This window comes from Pinus tabuliformis, chromosome 6 (genome assembly GCF_031772625.1).
Source record: "Pinus tabuliformis cultivar Carrire ecotype Pingquan chromosome 6, CPIR1, whole genome shotgun sequence".
Taxonomy (NCBI): domain Eukaryota; kingdom Viridiplantae; phylum Streptophyta; class Pinopsida; order Pinales; family Pinaceae; genus Pinus; species Pinus tabuliformis.
In genome coordinates, this window is record NC_142292.1 from 26,727,730 (window position 1) to 26,734,700 (window position 6,971).

The following is a 6,971-nucleotide window of genomic DNA, read 5'->3' on the forward strand; positions in this document are numbered from 1 at the left end:
GTTGCAGAAGCTTCAAGTTATTTGGCATTACTCTCCTCTACTGAACCACAAAATGTGAAAGAGGCATGCAAAGATGAATGTTGGGTGAAAGCAATGGATGAAGAACTTGAGCAAATCGAAAAGAACAACACTTGGGAGCTGGTTCCTAGACCAAAGGATAAGAATGTTATCGGAACAAAATGGGTCTTCAAAAATAAATTGAATGAAAATGGAGAAGTAATTAGAAACAAAGCCAGACTTGTTTGTAAAGGATATGCACAGCAAGAAGGAATAGACTTTGAAGAAACTTTTGCTCCTGTTGCAAGACTTGAGGCCATCCGAATGTTCCTTGCTCTCTCAAGTTCTCAGAATTTCAAAGTATTTCAAATGGACGTAAAATCAGCCTTTCTGAATGGAGACTTGGAAGAAGAAGTGTACATTGAACAGCCAGATGGTTTCATTCTTGGAAATGATCCAAATCTTGTATGCCGATTGAAAAAGGCTCTCTATGGTCTCAAACAAGCCCCAAGGGCTTGGTACTACCGGTTGGACAAATATCTTCATCAACAAGGTTTTTCAAAAGGTTCAGCAGATAGCAATCTATATATAAAAATTGAAAATGACAAATTGCTAATACTTGTTGTGTATGTAGATGACATTATTTTTGGCAGCAATGAAGAAGCTATGAGTCAAAGCTTTGCCTCAGTCATGCAGAAAGAATTTGAAATGTCCTTGCTAGGAGAACTGACATACTTTCTTGGTTTGCAAATCCAACAAAAGGAAGGAGGAATCCTTTTATCTCAAACCAAGTATCTCAAGCAGATTTTGAAGAAATATGGCATGGAAGATGCAAAACCAGTATGTACACCCATGGTCACAGGATGCAGTCTCAGTGCAAATGATGAATCTGCAGCAGTACATCAACCAACCTACAGATCTATGATTGGAAGTTTACTATATTTAACAGGTACCCGACCAGACATCATGCATGCAGTTGGAATAGTTGGAAGATTTCAGGCAAATCCGAAGGAGACTCATCTTCAAGCAGTGAAGAGAATTTTCAAATATCTTCAAGGGACTCAAAATTATGGCTTATGGTATCCTAGAGATACAGATCTTACTCTTCATGCCTATACAGATGCAGATTGGGCCGGAAGCGTGGATGACAGGAAAAGCACAAGTGGTGGTGCGTTCTTTATGGGTCCCAGACTGGTCTCTTGGTTCAGCAAGAAACAGAGTTCAATTGCCTTGTCTACAGCTGAAGCAGAATATGTTGCTGCTGCATCTTGTTGCACCCAACTCCTTTGGATGATGCAGACTTTGCAGGATTATCAAATCACTTGTACACCTCCAATCTCTATCTTATGTGACAACACAAGTGCAATCAGCATCTCAAAGAATCCGGTTATGCATTCAAAAACCAAGCACATACCAATCAAGTACCATTTTCTCCGGGAACAAGTACTTGAACAGAAGGTCAAGTTGGAGTATGTTCCTTCTAAGGAACAAGTTGCTGATATTTTCACCAAACCATTGCCCAGGGACACTTTTGAATACCTCAGGCAAAAGCTGGGGGTTGTTGATGCATCATCTTACTGTTGATCATCTTCCTATTGGTGGTATAGGCTCAGGGGGAGCACATAATGCATTGTTGGCATTATGGAGAAGGAGATCTTGGAAATAGCTGCAATATGTCTCTATCTCCTTCATGATGGATTTCTGGTTACAGATCTGGAGATGCATGAGCATAGGGGGAGCATACCCTTTGCTCTTGATGTCAAAGGGGGAGAATGAAGCTGAAGATTATGTGGTTGCCATCAAGTCCAAAGGGGGAGATTGTTGGCATTATGATTCAGGTGTTGTCCTTGATGGCAAACCCATTCAGGTGATAAATCAAGAAGGACGCAGGAAATATGTTCAGCAAGTGCGTCCCCGCAGGTATACCATACAGAACCCGCGTCCAGGGACGCCGGCCAGCCGTTCAGGAGGTGTGTCCGCCCAGTGCACACATTTCAAGGCAGAGAAAAGCACGTGGGGGTTTCTTGCGTGGTATCTAGCCGACGGTTTTGTGTTTCTATGGTGTCGGCTCGTGGTATTGTTCCATGTTTTGGGGAGAAGCTTGCCTATATAAAGCAAAGGAGTTCATTTGGATTAAGCATCATCTTGGTTGAATATCTTTTGGTGAGATCTAGTCCAGATCTATGAGGGCGAATCTTCTAATGGACTGTGATCTCTATGGCGCATGATCAGATCTGTGGATCTGAGTGTTTGGGTTGGTTCTGAAGTCCTCATATCTTTTATATCTGAAGGGACGCAGGTTCAGTGAAGGGCAAGTGCGCCGGGACGCAGTACAGTAAAGGCTCAGGTGCGTCTCTGAGGCAAAGGACGCGGCGCGACTGTGTTATTGGGTGCGTCTCTGAAGCAAAAGACGCGGCGCGATAGTGTTTCGGGGTGCGCCGGTCGCAGCAAAGCATAGAGGAACAGTGCGTCTGCACGCAGAACAGCGGAGGGTAGACTGCGTCCAGTCGCAGGCCACAGAAAGAAAATATGCGTCCCTGTCTTAAGATGATCTGTTGACTGTATATTTCTGTTCATAAGGTGTTCTGGGTTATTTCTGTAATTACTGATCTGATATCTGTAGTGGACTGTATCTGTTATATACTTGTTGATCATTTGATTCTTCATGAAAAGAAGTAGGGGGTTGTAGCTCCCTTCCAGGAGAAACTGGAAAACGAGAGAGAGTTGTAGCTCTCTGCAGGTTGCAGCCTGCGTGCTGGTAAAGGACTGCACCAGTACAAAATCATTGTAAAAGAATTTCTTGAAAGAAGATAGAGACATATTGCAGCAGGTGGTTTTCTCCCGCATTGGGTTTCCACCTTACATCTTGTGTTCTTTGGTGTGACTGTCTATTTTCTTTATTCAAGCTCATTATTTTATGGTACTGATATGCAAGAATAATTCAAAAGATCAAATAAGGAAGATTTGGTAAATTGCTTAATAATACTGATTCACCCCCCCTCTCAGTATTATTTCCAACAAAGCACCGATTAGACTTGTTGGCATAATGACTAACCCAATTCACTCTATTAGCATAAATATAATTAAAAACATGCAATAAACTAATGAGAATGGTGGATTAAGTCGAATTAGGAGGTTGAATGAGCCCAAATAATTATCCATTTTTGGGGCTCATCACTAGGGTCGGGCTCTAACCCAAGAGTTTCAGCCCTCTGAGTTCACTCAATCCTGGATCAAAATAAAACTCATCGTTATTATAAATCAAAAAAACTGTTACAAGACTTGCATCTTGAAAACAAAGTAGAGTTCTATAGTGAGAAGTTTGAATTCTTCCTAACTCTTCGTAACTAAAAAAAATTGAGGTCCTAATCCTCTCTACTTATACATGTGAAGTTTCCAATGACTTCCTTCAAAATTAGGTAGGCACAGCTCTCAATTCAATGATAAACTCGTGCTTTCCCTTTCACTAGCTCGGTTGCCTTCTAGTAGGGAGGCTTGTCTCCCAACTGAAGATAAACTCGTACTTTCACTTGCTTGGCTACCTTCTAGTACACATGATTTGGCTTGTTTTGCGCTCTCACTTGCTTGCCTGCCTTCTAGCACTCCTGATTTCGTTTTTTGCACTGTCACTTGCTTGGCTGCCTTCTAGAAGGGGGTTGTTTGTACTTTCAGCTGATGGAGGGATACTCGAATGGAGGGGCAGTAAATGAGGAGGATTTACCTCCTGTAATTCCTCTCCCTTGTCCCATTCGAGTTTTTACCAAGGTATTTACCATAGTTCCTTGCTTTTATCTTTTATCCCTGCATTTTCCTTGCTTTTATCTTTTAGTCCTGCATTACATGCACATTAGACCAGAAAGCAAAATATCCAACTCTACTCATCTCATAAAAAAAATATAATGAAAAGTATGCAATAAGTTGTGGGAATAGTTGGTTTGACTAAGGTAGGAGGTGAATTAAGGTAAATTAAGGCCCATATAATTACTCAATGATGAGGCTCATCACCCTGTGTGGACTCAACCTCTTGTTTGACCTCCTCATCAGTCTCATGATGTCTAAAACCATGTCTCCACCACCAAAATCACCTCTGGGTCTCATCCTCTAGCTATCCACCTCTACATGATGGCCCAACCCTTGAACTACACTTCTCCTTCACCTATCCATCCAAGGAATGAGGCATGGTAGGATGGCCAGACTAACCATACGTGTGGGTGTTGTACTGCTAGGATGCACGTGTATGTACTTGGCTTCTATGTTGCTTATGTATTAGTCATTGCATTACCTCTAAAATCTTATGGTTCTACCTCACCAATTGTTGGCTCTACCTCATCAACTCCTCCATGATCTTGCTAGCCTCCCAACAGTTTGCCAAGATCATGATTTGATACCATTGTAATATTCCTAGGGAATCTTTACAATAAATAACAAAGCAAACATATACATAAAAACCATGAAAATCAAACACATGAATCAGTCCATGAAATTGCACCAAAAACTACTTTGTTGAGCCATTTTAATATAATATGAAGAGGGTACAATGAGGTGCTGGAAAGAGAGCACCTAGGCTTCGTCAAGGCAAGCTAGCTAAGCCCAAATGAATAATAAGAAGTCCCTCCCAAATATGATGCCTCTCTCTCCTGGATCTACGTTGAAACTATCAAGAAATATGTTGTTGGCTGTGAAGAACTGTTGTTAGGGCATCCTCCGGTGCTCGGCAAATTCCTGGAAATTAACCCTAAGCTCTCCACAAAAACCCACAAAAAATCACGAAGGAATTGGCCAAATGTTGAACTCAGAATTTTGGCCCAAATTTCCCCTAGCTCCTCTTTATATTGGCTAAGTTGGGACCCTTGTTTGTCACCTCAAATCTACCCAGCAAATTCTACAATTTTAGATATGAGATCCTTGTCAAAAACCTAGAAAAACCCAGAAAGGGTTTCCCTTGGTTCCAAACTTCAAAATTTTCCCCTTCACAGCTTGGCCCTTCACCAAATTTGAATTTTGTTACTCTGGCTGCTCCTATCAATCTCTGCTCTCTAAAATACAACAATCATCCTCCAATGGCCCTCCAAATGAAATCCAATAGTTGAGCTCCTAAATCCTTCTCTCAAGCCTCCCCACAATTAGCTCTAGCAATGACTACGTAGTCCTGGGACAAGTCTACGCAGGCCCAACCAAAGAAATATGTCTTTCTGAGAAGGGCACTCTCAACTCCCATAAATTCTCTTCCTTCACCTGCAATTTGGACAAGGAATTGCCTAGTAATGGTATAGCCTCTAATTTCAGTACCCCACTTCACCCAAGAATTGTGTGGTTCTTCTTCTACATCCAGGCTCAAGCTAAGGCAAGTTGTACCACCTAATATTGGTCCCCCAAATATCCACAAAGTTGTGACAATATCTCCCTAGGGTGGCACTCGTGGTCCACCGAAGAAGAGGGTGAGATTTCCCCTAAGAAACCTCTAGTGCTAAACAACACTTGTGACTCAACTGAACAGCTAGAGCAACAATGTGTAAATGTAAAATTATCAAAAGGTGCCCAATGTTGCCTTCAACCCTCTATTATAATTGTTTCCTCACCTTTCCTTGTGGATCCCCCACCCAAATATTTCGACCTCCTTTCCACAAAATCGGTTTTTCCTCCAAGGGGTGCGTATTCCATGAGGGGTGGCCCCCATATTCAACTAATATTGAAGTTTTGATTTCTCCTAAGCCCCATGTACCAAAAATGTCTCCAATGCTCAGATTACAAAATTTTTCTATGCTTAGCACTTCCCCAATAAACTTAGTTAATCCTATTAAATAAACAAGTAAAAATTGGGGATATCACAAAAGGATATTGTTTGGTCCATAGTTTTTCCGATAGAGAAAATATTACTTTTTCACTCCTTAAAGTCGCTCCCTATGTTAAGGATTGGTGGGAAACTTACTATGAGAAAATGGTCGAGGAATCCTCACTATTTTCAGTCACACCCTCTTAGGACTCTTTCCGAGAAGCTATTAAGGAACAATATTACCATGTTGGGAGCTATGAAGACAAGTACATAAAATGGATGATGCTATGGCAAGAAAGGAACCAAGAAGTGCGAGAGTTCATGAATATCTTTCATACCCTAGGCACGAAGCTGGGTATCAAGGACTCTGAGTGACATTTGGCACACAAGTAATGTGGTTGTCTGCACAAATACAACAAGGAAAAAATGGAGTTCCTAGACATCTCCTTGCTTGGTGTAACATACCAGTACGTTGTCAAGATCAAGCAAAATTTTAAATAGAAGAAGTGAGACTTTGGATCAATGAATTTGAAGTATGGAAAGGGCACCACCAAACCATAGAACAAAGGATAAATCCAAGGTGGAATGAACTAGGAAAACCCATCGAAGTTGCAAGCAAAGAATAATAATGGGAATATGAAGAAAGACACATGAAAGTGGTGTGAGTTCCACAAGAGCCCCACTCACAACATAAATGAATGTCACACAAAGTAGTCACTAGTGGTCGAGTTGAAAGCTTCAGAGTCAAGCACATGTTCTGACTCTGAGCCAAAACCAAACAAGAGGAAACAAATTATTGATGAAGAACCCAACACCACTATTTCCACCACCAAGGTCAAGAAAAGTGATCCCAAAGATTTGGAGGAGCGTGAGCATCTATTCCACTCATAGATGTGGGTGAAGGTTGCTCTGTTACAGTTCATTGTCGATAGTTGGAGTCAAAATAACCTCATCTCAATAGAGGTTGTTAAGTGGTTGGGCTTACCGAAAACACCACACTTGAATCCATATACCATCGGGTGGCTCCACCAAGGGAGATATCTCCACGTCAGCTAACAGTACCACCCACCCTACAACATTCAGCCTTTCATGAATAAGGTATTGTGTGATGTTGCTCCCCTTGAATTTTGTGATGTTATATTAGGCCAACCATACTTGTGGAAGCGCCATGTTGTGTATGAGTCCATACCTCATATTATTA